The 13,060-nt window shown below is 45.2% G+C and overlaps 1 non-coding gene across 1 annotated transcript; it reads right to left on the reverse strand.

Moving 5' to 3' along the window:
- Positions 1 to 3,112: 3,112 nt before the first annotated feature.
- LOC120663106 lies at positions 3,113 to 3,219 on the reverse strand. Its single transcript, XR_005670329.1, has one exon. It is a non-coding gene; the product is annotated as a small nucleolar RNA R71 (small nucleolar RNA).
- Positions 3,220 to 13,060: the final 9,841 nt, after the last annotated feature.

The raw sequence follows: 13,060 nt of genomic DNA on the forward strand, positions 1-13,060 counted from the left end.
GCCCTCTGCAACACTTGATTAACAGTTAGAAACTCATATCCTTCTAATTTTTCTTTAATATGAGATCTCAAACCATTAAGATCTAATTCGGCAAGATCCTTTTCAGAAATAACCAAGCTATAACATCGGTTTTTTATATCTCGAAATCTTCTAATAAATTCAGCAACAGCTCATCATGCTTTTGCTTAACCGATGTTAAATGACATAGCCTCAACTCATTTTCACCATTATAAAAATGATCATGAAATTTACGTTCTAATTGAGACCAAGTTTGCACAGAATTAGGAGCTAATGCCGAAAATCATGAAAAAGCAGTGCCAGATAAAGACAAAGGGAACATTCTAATTTTCAAATGATCAAGGCTCCCATAAATTCCCATTTGTGCATTAAACTGACTAACATGCTCCCATGTAGTCCTACTATCCTCCTCAGTGAATTTAATAAATTCAGGCACCTTGAAATTCTGAGGATATGGTATGGAATCAAAACTCTCAGGATATGGTTTTTTGACAAACAAGAGTTTTATCCTTAAGTTCTATTCCAAAAGACTCTTTAAACATAACAGCCAAATCTTTCTTATGTTTCTCAAGTATTTGATTAAAATAAGAATTATTTGGCCTCTGAACATTGGCGCTAGAACTATTCGGCATTTGCGGTGCATGATTCGGCTGTGTATATGGTGTTTGCTGCGAATAACCATGGTTTGGCATTGCACCATATGAATAGCCCAAACTTTGGGGAGGCATAGTATACGGATTATAAGTCATAGTGGCGTATGGAGGAACACCATAACCAGTAAACCCATTTGTTCGACTAAAATCAACCTGAACAGGAGGCATACTAGTAATAGGTTTAGGAGACGACTGATACGCCACCAGAGCACCAGGACCGGTCTGACCGGTCGGGAAACCGGTCTGACCGGTTGGAACCGGTCCACCGAGACTGGTTTGACCAGTTTGTGCAACCGGTCTGACCACTCCATTCGCATTGTGCTGCTCTGGAGGTTTCTGACCATCATAAAAATTCATCGGCATGCCGTACTGTGGTGTAGGTATCACCGATGATTCGGGATGCATAGTATTATGATAAAAAGTGCCATCAATATTAGGTCTAGGAGTACCACTATCATCAATCAAAGGTTGCTTGCCTAATGATTTATCAATCATATTTTGAACAGTGGCAAGAATCTTTTCTTGACCATTAACCACCAATTGAGTAATTTGCTCTAAAGTAGGCGGTGTTGTAGCACTTACAGTAGCACTTGATTTAGCCTGCTCATCTTCATCCGAAAGAATGACCACCTCCTTGTCCTTAGAGATATCATCCTTCCGATTCTTGGAAAAGTGAGACAAGAACCACCGACGCTTTTCTTCAAGTTCTTTTTATTTCCGCCGTATGTTCTCCTCTTCGCACTCCTTGATGAAGGCTTCATAAACTTGATAATCCTCGGGCGGCAACTCATCAACAGACGGCCTGCTGATATTATTGACATTGATCTCACCGGTATCCGACAGCTTCACCATGGTAGTATATGGAGTAGATTAGATCGGTTTTACAACCAAGATCTTTCTTCCCCAGTGGAGTCACCAAAATATGTTGGCGCCAATCTAGGGCCAACACATGAGTGCGCTTGATCGCGCGGTGAGCGATGGCACAATTGCAGCACCGATGCTCACACCGGTTCGCCGGTGCAAAACGGCGGCGAGACCAACGAACGTCGCCCGGGAAGGACCCGTCGGGGCAGGCACACGTAGGGTTGTTCTAGGATCGGCAGGCCACCTAGAATGCCTTCAAACATTGCGGAGATGAAGGAAGAATAGCAGACAAAGGTTGGAAGGAGCTAGGGTTTAGAGACAAAAGTAAAGGCAATAAACATAAAGAAAAGTAATGTATTGATGTGTTTTGATCGATTGGATTTCTCAATCGGCCGTGACCCTTTATATTTATAGGGTGGGTGGACTTGTCCCACAAGAAATCCTATTACAAGATCTAAATCTATGAAAATCTCTAATTGTACTCGGACTTTGCTTGGACCGGTCAGACCGCTTGGGGCGACCGGTCAGACCGGTTGGTCTAGTCTGCTGCCAATTTTGGTTGTCAACAGATTGCTTGTTTATTCTTTATTCATGAGAGTTGGCTGTTCTGTGTGTGTCACATTACCCCTAATTATTATTTATTTATCACTTGCCCCTGTATCGTCAGTGGTCTTCATCTTACTTCATACGTGTCATGGTTATGGAACTTGTAAATAAACTTTACACTACCTAGCCATCCCTTGGGAAAATATAAATAACGATACCCTGAATACTTCCGGGTGAAATGCTACAACGGTATATCCGTGCACTTGTGGATCCTTCTGTAAACGTTAATACATACCACACGGCATTTTCGAGGCGCCGTTGCTAGGAACTAACCACTCCTAAGGATGACGCTAAGAAATGCCAACAAACATTTCTGGCGCTGCTGCCGGGGATGGCACTAGGTGTAAAGTATATTTAATAAGTACTTAAATATGGCAATATAAGTAAGAGGTAGCTACTGCTTATACAGGCTAATGTGTTTATCTTTTTGTTTTCTCCTGATTGGATGAAAACAGAGTAGTGTATGTCTGGTTTCTCCTTGCCGACAAACTTTGTTGAAAATCCCGAGAAGCTCGTGAGAAGGGCCCGACCTCACGTCGTCCCTCCTCCGATCTCGCAGTCGACAAGAGAGCCAGCTTCCCAAGCACCATCAATCACCGAACCCATGGCTGAGAAGACTCTCCGCGACTTCTCCGTCCCCTCAGCTGCCAATGTGGCAACTGGACCCAACGTTGATGTTGGGGACGTAAACTTTGAGCTGAAGTCCAGTCTCATTAATATGGTGCAGGCTAGCCCATTCTGTGGCAAGCCGAATGAGGACACAAACGCCCATCTCCAGAACTTCCTGGAGCTTTGCAAAACCGTAACCATACGGGGCGTTACAGCTAACGCCATCAGGCTTCGCCTGTTTCCTTTCTCCCTCCTGGGGGAAGGCGAAATAGTGGTTTTATCATAATAAGGAAGCTGTCAGCACGTGGGACAAATGTTCTACGGCATTCCTCGCCAAATTCTTCCCGTTTTGCAAAACAAATGCCCTACGTGGAAGAATTTCAAGTTTCCAGTAGACGGGGATGGAATCCATCCCAGAAGCTTGGGAGAGACTGCAAGAATACATACTCGCATGTCCTCATTATGGGATGGACGAGTGGCACGTGCTTCAAAGCTTCTACAATGGGCTAACGACAACATCCAAAGCCCATCTTGATGCCGCTGCTGGAGGAGCCTATCTGGACCTCACAATTGCCAAGGCTACGGCCTTAATTGAAAAGATGGTCTCCAACTAGGGCTGGAACGAGGAGCGTTCCCAGCCCAGAACCAAGGGCGGAATGCACACCATCAAAGAGACGGACATGCTCGCCGCCAAGCTAGACCTCCTACTGAAGAAACTCTATGAAGGGAACCAGCAACAAATGCCTGTTTCTGTCCATGCCATGAACTCGTACTTTACGTGCGAGGTCTGTGGTGACTGTGGACACTCGGGGAATGACTGCTCCGAGACCCGATAAGATGCAGCCTACATCAACAACAACAATACCGGGTTCCGTCCACCATTCCAAGGAGGAGGTAACAATTTTAACTCAAATTTCAATTCGAACCAACCCTCCTTGAGAGATTTAGTCTTTGGCCAAGCTAAAATAAATGAATCTTTAAACAAAAAGCTTGTTGCCAAAGATAAAATTTTAGAAGGTATAAATGCTAAAGTTGAAACTCTTTCTTCTCCTCTCAAAAATCAACTAAGTTTCAACAAAATGATAGAATCACGACTGTCTCAAATCGCTACTGCTATTCCTGTCTCTGAGTCCGGGAAGATTCCGGGGCAACCCGAATCTCCCATTGAAACTACAAATATGGTGTCTACCGGGTGGAGCAACCTTCCCCGGCAGACTCCTCGCACTAACCATGCAGGCAGGTACAATCCTCCAAAGAATGACACTTGGGATGGCCTGGTAGCAGCAATTCAAGAAGATCCAGGGGTCCCCATGATCAGCTGCTCAATCTTCGATCAATACTACGAGCATGCACTCTGCGACCTGGGGGCCAGTGTCAACATTATGCCCATGGTAATATACAAGAAACTCTTATACCCTGCTCTCTCCCCAACATATATGTGTGTGCAGCTCACAGACTCTACAATCCGGTATCCCGAGGGGATATCCAAGAATGTCTTGGTCCACGTGCGAGATTCCTTTGTCCTTGCGGACTTCGTGGTCATGGATATAGAAGGCGACCTCGGAATCGAGCTCATCCTTGGGCGACCATTCCTGAGGGCCGCCAGAGCAAGGATTGACGTGGGGAGAGGAGAAATCTGCTTCCACATCGGAAAGGAGAACATGTTCTTCAGATTCAAATAGAGGGAAGAGCAGCGCATCCTGAACCGATAGGATGACGAAGGGCACGCAATTTGGGATGCACCAGAATCCCCACTACCGAGACCTACGGCCACAAGATCAAAGAAAAGACATACAAAGAAGGTGTGGCGTAAGGTCGCTAGCTCGTCCTCGTCCAATTCTCCAGGACGAGCCGAGCAGTGGTAATCACAGCAGGAGAAAGGTCCCGCTCGTCATACTCAAAATAATGAGCCCTTACCGAAGGTAAATCGGTACGTATCTCATATTTGCTTTCCACCATTTTTAACTTTTCTCAACTTTTTTTATTTTTCCCACTGCATATTTGAATTTTCAGAACACTCATGCATGCTAGAAACCTTTCTAGCACTTTTTCTTCCTTTCACAAAAATAAAAAAAAACCGAGCATGAAAATCCTTTGAAAAATAATTTTGAACACCTTTTCGAAGCAAAGTTTGGCCGGCACCAAAGTTTTAAAAGTTTTTGACTGTTAGAGGGGTAGTGGACCCTGGCTGTCAGTAGGGGGGCCCACCTAGGGTTCGGACAAACCTTAGGGTCGGCCGGCCCCCTGCCAACAGTTAGTGGACCCAGCCTTTTCCAACGGTCACAAGCCGTTGAGCCTGGTCTCTCCCAACAGTGCCCGGCCATTCTCCCTTTAAATAGAGGCCGAGGGGTGAGTTTTGATCTCTCACACTCAACTCTCATTCACTCACTCCTTCTCAAACTCTCTCAAACTTTGCTCTCGGGTTTTCATTGGATTTTTGCTCAAGATTTGAATTCAAGAGACCTCTCTCTCTCTCATTTCTTTGCTGCAAGAAAGAAGGAGCAACTCGCGGGTAAGAACATTCATTTCAGTTTCACTAACGTAACCCGTTTCGAGTTGCACGTGTTTTTGTTCCATCATGAAAGACTTAGAGCGGAAGGTTTCCGGCGCATTCAAGAAGATGATGGGTGGAAGTTCGTCCCATTCTCGGGGTGGCTCAAGCTCGTACACACCTGAACCTATGCCTACACCAAGCACGATGGACTACGAGGAAGAAGAACAGTACGAAGAGATGCAAGCCGATGTCATAGAGATTGATGCGGAAGATGCACTGTACCTCGACTTGCGAGATGATCATGAACGACAAGGCTACGCCATTCTCAAGAACAGAAGCTTCGTCCACACCCGAGCATTCAATCCGGACCTCCTCATCAAAACAGGTATGTACGAAGACTTCTCTAACGTTTGGCATGAAATTGGATGGGATAACTTCGTTCCCGTTGAGGAGTATGGTTCTCGACTCCTCACCATCCAACTTCTTTGCACTCTTCGGGAGGTGGAAAATGGGGTTTACTTTCGACTTTTTGGGAAAGAATATTTGCTTTCTTGGAAAAATTTTGCTGGCCACCTCGATTTCAACAAACACTGGCCAATTTCTCTTGACCAAGCTTGCCGAGGTTTTAATCGTCATGAGTTTTGGGGCCTGATTTCGGGTCAAGTTGTCCATGGCAAGTTCGCACCTCGGTGCGGCGACATTCATAATCCAACTCTTCAGTTGATGCACAAGTGGTTAGCCATCACTCTCTTTCCAAGAGATGATGTCCGACCCGTGCGCAACGATGAGTTGCTCATTCTTTATGCCATGGTCAACAAGATCAAAATCTCCCCCACGCAAGCTTTGGTAAGGCAATGGCTTTCGAATTTCAAGATGACGGGTCCTATTGAGTGCACTTCTTTGATTACTCGCATCGCTACACGTATCAGTGCCTTAGAGGGGAATTCTATTCCTTTCATTGAGGGTGACCGTACGTATATCGACAAGGCTTATTCGATCCAAGGTCACACACTCAAGAAAGGCCCGAATGACTCTTTGAATTTCTTTTACTTGGGCTATACAAATGAGATTTAGCTGCCCAATGTGGAGTTCCATTTGTATAATTGTCATTCGCTAACCATCCCTCTCGTTCCACGAGAAGGGGGTCGTAGGCATAGATCTTCTGGTTTGCCTGGCAGGATGACAAGAAGCAGGACCAGAAGGGAGACAGAGCCGACACCACCGCCTCAGCAGCCACTTCACTCATATCAGCATGAGGCCGGAGGTTCGTCATGGCACAGTGCCAGCATTGAGGAGTGGACACGGCAGGCACCAGGCTGCCGGTCCACCAGTTCCAGCTCCAGTGGAGCCCCGAACCTCATCAGACGGACGTTCTCGTCCCGAGGTTTCGGCGCCATCACCCAGCAGCTAGGTGAGCTGCGCGTGCAGGGCGACAACATACAAGAGACGCTGAACCAACATATCGATACAACCCAAGCATGGCAGCATCACACTGGCGAGAGAATCCACGACATGGAGCAGTTGCAGTTGCAGCGACAGGAGGAGTGGAGGGCATACTGCCGCTGGACAAGTTTCAACCCCGACCAGCCGTAGTGAGCCCGAAGCTAGCTTGGGGGAGGACCCCCACGAGAGGTAACTTGTATCACTTATCTTTACTGCTTTCATAACCTTGCATGAAATCCATAAAAATTTGCAAAATCAGAAAATCCATAAAAATTTGCATAACTAAACATAAATAAAAATTTACAAAAATTAAAAAACACCAAAAATATTTCTTTTAATATGTGTAGTAAGCATGGTGTAAGTTTTCCTTGTTGAGATGATGAATAATTGCTCTGTTAATTTCCTTCATATACTTAGTTACAACTTTATGCTCTACCTAGTTTTGGGTTTGGTGGCTTAAAATGTTTAAACCTTAAACTTGAAACTTGTGGGTAGCAAAAAGCATGATCCGAATCTAAGTTGTTGTGAGCTATGATATGGTTAAGTAGAGTTGCTATGATCTTCTCTTATGTGATACTTGACATCCGGAGTATTTAATTTTGAAAACACAAAAAAATATAATAAAGTTCCTCAATGATATGAAAATTCCTATCCAAAGCCATATGTTGTTTTTTATTGCAAAACCTTCCACATATGCAACATGCTATCTCATTGAGCTTTGTCAAATTATTGTGACCCTTAGTGACATTCATTTTATACTCCCATGATCAAGATCACGTACACGTTTCCACCACATGCTATGCTTCTACACTAGAAGTAAGCAAATATCCACACATCCACAAAATAAAACTCCAAGTCCATGTATGACACCTCTCTCTCAAAAAAAAATATATGTCAAGGATATGGGGCTATGAGAAAATAAAAGATGCATACCCAAAGAAGGTGTGCCACATGCTTCGGCATGTCAAGAAAAAAGAAAATAAAAGATACATACCCAAAGAAGGTATGCCACATGCCTAGGCATGTCAACAAAAAAAAGAGAGATAGCCCCTTATCCAAAAAGAAAGAAAAAGAGAGATGGTGCATACAAAGGAGTTCATACACCATCCACCAAATATATCCACACACTTGCACATCTTAATCAAGGTTTATGACTTGTTTCTCCTTTAGATCTGATCTTTGACTTAGCAAAGTATGGGAAGCAGGTATGCCTTCAAATCCTCCACACCTACAGCTCCACAAAAACAGCCATTAGAGATAGGTTGAGGAAGAAAGGCATAATAATGCCTTGGTGAGGAATTATACACATCGACCGATCCGAGAGATCATCCGAGAAACTTTATAAAATTCTTTTACAAAACCTCCGGAATGACGGTTGAACTAAAGAAAAGAAATATGAGCACTCTATGATACCGTTCTAACTCTCAACCGCCAAAAATGAGGTGAAGCTAAAAGCTCCACAGGAGTAAAGTAAGAGGTAAGAACAAAAGCTAGCTTATTCAAAATCAAGGTAAGAAGCATTTGGTTGTGCCTAAGTATAAATTGGGAATTCAACATTGTAGCAACTCCTGATCAACAAACGAGCGCCTTGTTTTGCTAAGGGACGAGCAAAAGGCTAGCTTGGGGGTGTTGTTGACGGTCGTTAAGTGTGAAATATGACCGTCAACTATACTCATAAAAGAAGAAAAACTATACCTCTTAATCGGATATCTGTATCACTAACCTAGCTCCATAGTTGTTTTCGAAGATTCATGATTTCAGGAGTACAAGTCTGGAATAAGACGAAAACACGACGAATACGCAGACAGAAGTCACAGACAATCGTGTCCTGCGTAACATGAGCAAAGGAGGCCCACAAACCAGACCAAACCGACCAACCAAGCCCCGGCACCGACCATCTGACATCAGGACCCACCAGGCAGTGTACTAGAGAAGGACGGTGCCAGTGGCAGGAAGAGGGGGTCGGTCGACCCCACATGTTAGCCATTCAGGCTGAGATTTGGCGGGAAGCTTGATCCTATCCTCCTGAAGGCGGTTGATGATGTTTCCATGTTTATAGATGGCGGGAACCGACCTCTCAAGCTATAAAAGGGGCCTCCCACCACACACACCACTTGAAGGCCTCTCTCTCTACACTCTCTTGTGACTTGTACTCCTTAGGGTAGTGGAGCTAGACTAGTACTTCATCTCCTTAGCGAATCCAGTCGTCCTCGGGGTCGGCGAGCAATCCTCGGCCTCTGGTATGGCTTTGTATTCCGACTTTCTTTATGCTATTCATTTAGAGTTCATTCTTGGCTATCTTGCTATGTTCGTAGCTTGCTTAGCCTTGATTAGTGCTTATTCAAGTTATACTAGTTGCTTGCTTAGACCAGATGATCTGTGTAAGGATATTGGTTCGTTGTGCTTTCGGGCTTGCCTTAGCATCTTACCTGTCCATCCGAAGGGTGGGGGACTCGGGAGTGCTAGGGTAGTGACTTCATATATGGGCATGGTGCCCGGGTATGCGGGATCCTTCGGATATGACGGTACTCCACGGTGTGACTGGGGTAGACCGCAGGTGGTGACAGCCCTGTCGGTCCGCTGGGAAACTACTTCTCGGTTAGCGTACTCCCCGATGTTCGGGTACTGTGTAGGAGTTCATGCAAAGATGAAACAGGACTGGATGTTCTCCAGTGCGTGTCATTCTCTCCGATGTCCCTAATTTCCTGGCACCTGCAGTTCTAAGCATGTGGCTAACGTAACTTATCTACTAACATGAATAGTATACTAGGATCTTTGCCTATGCTCCCGCTAACCTTAGGATTGCTTGTTTATTCTTTATTCATGAGAGTTGGCTGTTCTGTGTGTGTCACATTACCCGTAATTATCATTTATTTATCACTTACCCTTGTATAGTCAGTGGTCTTCATCTTACTTCATACGTGTCATGGTTATGGAACTTGTAAATAAACTTTACACTACCTAGCCATCCCTTGGGAAAATATAAATAACGATACCATGAATACTTCCGGGTGAAATCCTACAATGGTATATCCGTGCACTTGCGGATCCTTCTGTAAACGTTAAGACATACCACACGGCATTTTCGAGGCGCCGTTGCTAGGAACTAACCACTCCTAGTGATGACGCTAAGAAATGCTAACAATAACCTACCTCCAAGGTCACTTTGATCCTTCGGACGAGAAAGATGAAAAGATGATGTCTCTGAGGGCAAGAAACTATACAATATCATATGGTCACATGTACAAGTCTGGTGTGGTTGTCCCCATGGCTCAAGTGCATTACCATCGCTGAGGGCAGAGAGCTATTGTAGGAAATCCACTCCGGGCTCTGTGGCTCGCATATCGGGGTAAGACCCCTTGTGTCCAAGGCATTTGGGCAATGTTTCTTCTGGCTGTCAGCTCTAAAGCATGCAGAATACATTGTCAAAACCTGCGAGGGCTATCAGATGATGGACCACAAATATAACAGACCTTCGAACCTAACCCAACTGATACATCCAGCTTGGCCGCTCCAAAGATGGGGAATGGACCTTGTCGGACCGTTGCCAACTGCCCAAGGAAACTTGAATGATGCAGTCATGGCTTTAGAAAACTTCACTAAATGGATCGAGGCTAAGCCACTAGTCAATATAACCTCCGAGTCTGTCCGAAAGTTCTTCTGGCAAAACATCATTTGTAGATTTGGAGTCCCAAGGGAACTAACTGTAGACAATGACAAACAGTTTGACTCTCAGCTTTTCAAGGAGTTCTGCCACTCAGTCGGCACAAAGCTTCTATTTGCTTCGGTCTATCACCCACAGTCAAACGGTGCGGTGGAAAGGGCAAATGGCAAATGGCATAATCTTTACAGCCATCAAGAAGTGCTTGTTCGATCAGAAGAAAGAAAAATGGGCAGATGAGCTTCCGAAGGTTATTTGGTCTCATAACACTACCGAGTGCAGAGCCACTAAATTCACATTCAGTTTCTTGTACGGAGTAGAAGCAATGACCCCGGAGGAACTGAAACACCAGAGTCTCAAGTCGCAATGCAACAACATCGAACCTTCGATTGAGGCAGATCTAGCAAAATTAGACATCATGCAAGCCTCGGAGAACCTCCACAAATACCAATATGAAACAAGAAAGTGGAGAGATAATAAAGTCATCGACAAATTCATCTCTATAGGAGATTGGGTACTCAAAAGAAAACTGAATGCCGGAACCGTTGGCAAACTGCAGTCCAAATGGGACGGGCCTTACTTGGTTCTATACTCCAACAGGTCAGGTTCCTACCACCTAGCAGACCTCGAAGGCAATGAGCTATAGCATCCGTGGAATGCTAACAGCCTAAAAAAGTACTACGTGTAAACTAATGTAAAGAAGGCTAGGTTGCACAGCTATAAGAAATCCTAGACCTTCGATGTTGGGTAGAGTCTTTTTCTTTTCTGCATTGAGTCATGGGGCGTACTCTTTTCCTCATAGAAGGGAACCCAACACCGGGGGTGAGGTTTTTAATGAGGCGCACCTAATGTAAATCATCTATGAAGAAATGAAAACCTTTCCCTTCAAATGCTCTGACTCGAAGCAACTACAGAGTTGCAATTATTGACCATTGCATTTCATGCATGTTGGTAAGTTTACAAAATTCACAATCATAGCAAATTTCGCATACTTATCTAAAATGCCAAGGGGTTGTCGGTCAAGCTAAGACCCGAAGCTAAAACACCTTCGGCTAAGCAAAGTGCATAACGCACGAAAATGCCAAGGGGCTGTCAGTCAAGTTAAGACCCGAAGCCAAAACACCTTCGGCTAAGCAAAGCGCATAACGCATGAAAATGCCAAGGGGTTGTCGGTCAAGTTAAGACCCAAAGCCAAAACACTTTCGGCTAAGCAAAGTGCATAACACACGAAAATGCCAAGGGGCTGTCGGTCATAGACCCGAAGCCAAAACACCTTCGGCTAACAAAGCACCTATGGCATAAAAATGCCAAGGGGCTGTCGGTCAAAGACCCAAAGCCAAAACACCTTCGGCTAACGAAGCGCCTATGGCACAAAAATCGCCAAGGGGTCATCGGTCAAGTTAGGACCCGAAGCCAAAACACCTTCGGCTAACAAAGTACTTACCGCATAGACCTTTGGCAAAGAAGTACACAATGCTCAAACACCATTGAACTGCCAGGAAAATTACCGGCAAACCACCACAGATCAATCCTAGCATCAGCGCACCAAGTTCACATCCATTACAGATCGCACAACCCTCGCCAACAACCTGGATCGAAGGTCCTAACACAAAACATTCGCATAAAGATGGATCAAAAGAAGTATCCATAAAACCCCCAAGATTTCATCTCCCAATGATGCAAGAGGAGGGGGGAGACATTTTCTAAATTACGTCGTCCGAAGCTGAAATCAAGTCAAAGGAAAGCAGCAGACCCCTACAACTATACATCGTCATAAATCAAGCGCAAACATAGCAAAGTTCAAATGCTTCGCACCCCAGTCAACATCAAGTACTCCATGATGCTCGCCCCAAGACGAGCCCGACAAAATCCCTCCCACGTCAAGCCTTTCGGCAGTTCACCAAGACCTCCCAGCCCCTAAGCACCAGGAATATTACAATCAGCATGTCTCTCAAAAACTTCCCTAGCTATCACAAATACCCTAGAAGCTACACTTGCTCCCCTCGATTCTCTGCTTCATCTCGCAAGGAAGTGTCCAGAGCCACAGCACCAGCCTCAGTCGGAGGTTCATTGTCACCGGCTTGACCTCCAGAACCTTCGACATCAACCTTTTCCTGCCAATCACAAAGGGACATTAGCAAAGCACTCACGAACACAAAATACAAAAGCTTCTAGATCAAGAACACTTACAGCTTCTAGCTGCGCGACAGCGATGGCCCGCATGGTCTCCCTCCCTGATATCAGCCAGAACCTCCGAAAGAATGCCTTCTTTAAACCTTGAACACTCTCCAGCACAGAAGATAGCTCCTCGTGCGAAGGAAAATCGAAGTCTCGATCCACGAGCCGGTCTAGGTCGGCACAACCAGCATGCCTCAGGATAGCCATCAAGCCCTCTGAAGCAACTGCGGCTGCATTGTCCTCAGCGATCTCTGCGATTTCCTGAAGACCTTCGAACTCACTGAACAAACACAAGAACATCCTGAGAACCCCTTCCGGACCTTCGGCAGGAGGAGGAAGTGGCAGGGGATCACCTCCGAAGGTGGCTAGTGCTTTCTTGTAAGATTGATAAATTTCCTCGCTCTTGGGGACAATCTCCTTAAAAACAGTTTGTACCTTCGTGGTCTCATCATCCACCTTCGCCAGAATTTCATCTTTCTTTTTAGCAGCAAGCTCGAGCCCCTTAACCTGATTCCTCAGCTCCGAGACCTCTTT

This window comes from Panicum virgatum, chromosome 2N (assembly GCF_016808335.1).
Source record: "Panicum virgatum strain AP13 chromosome 2N, P.virgatum_v5, whole genome shotgun sequence".
NCBI classification, from domain to species: domain Eukaryota; kingdom Viridiplantae; phylum Streptophyta; class Magnoliopsida; order Poales; family Poaceae; genus Panicum; species Panicum virgatum.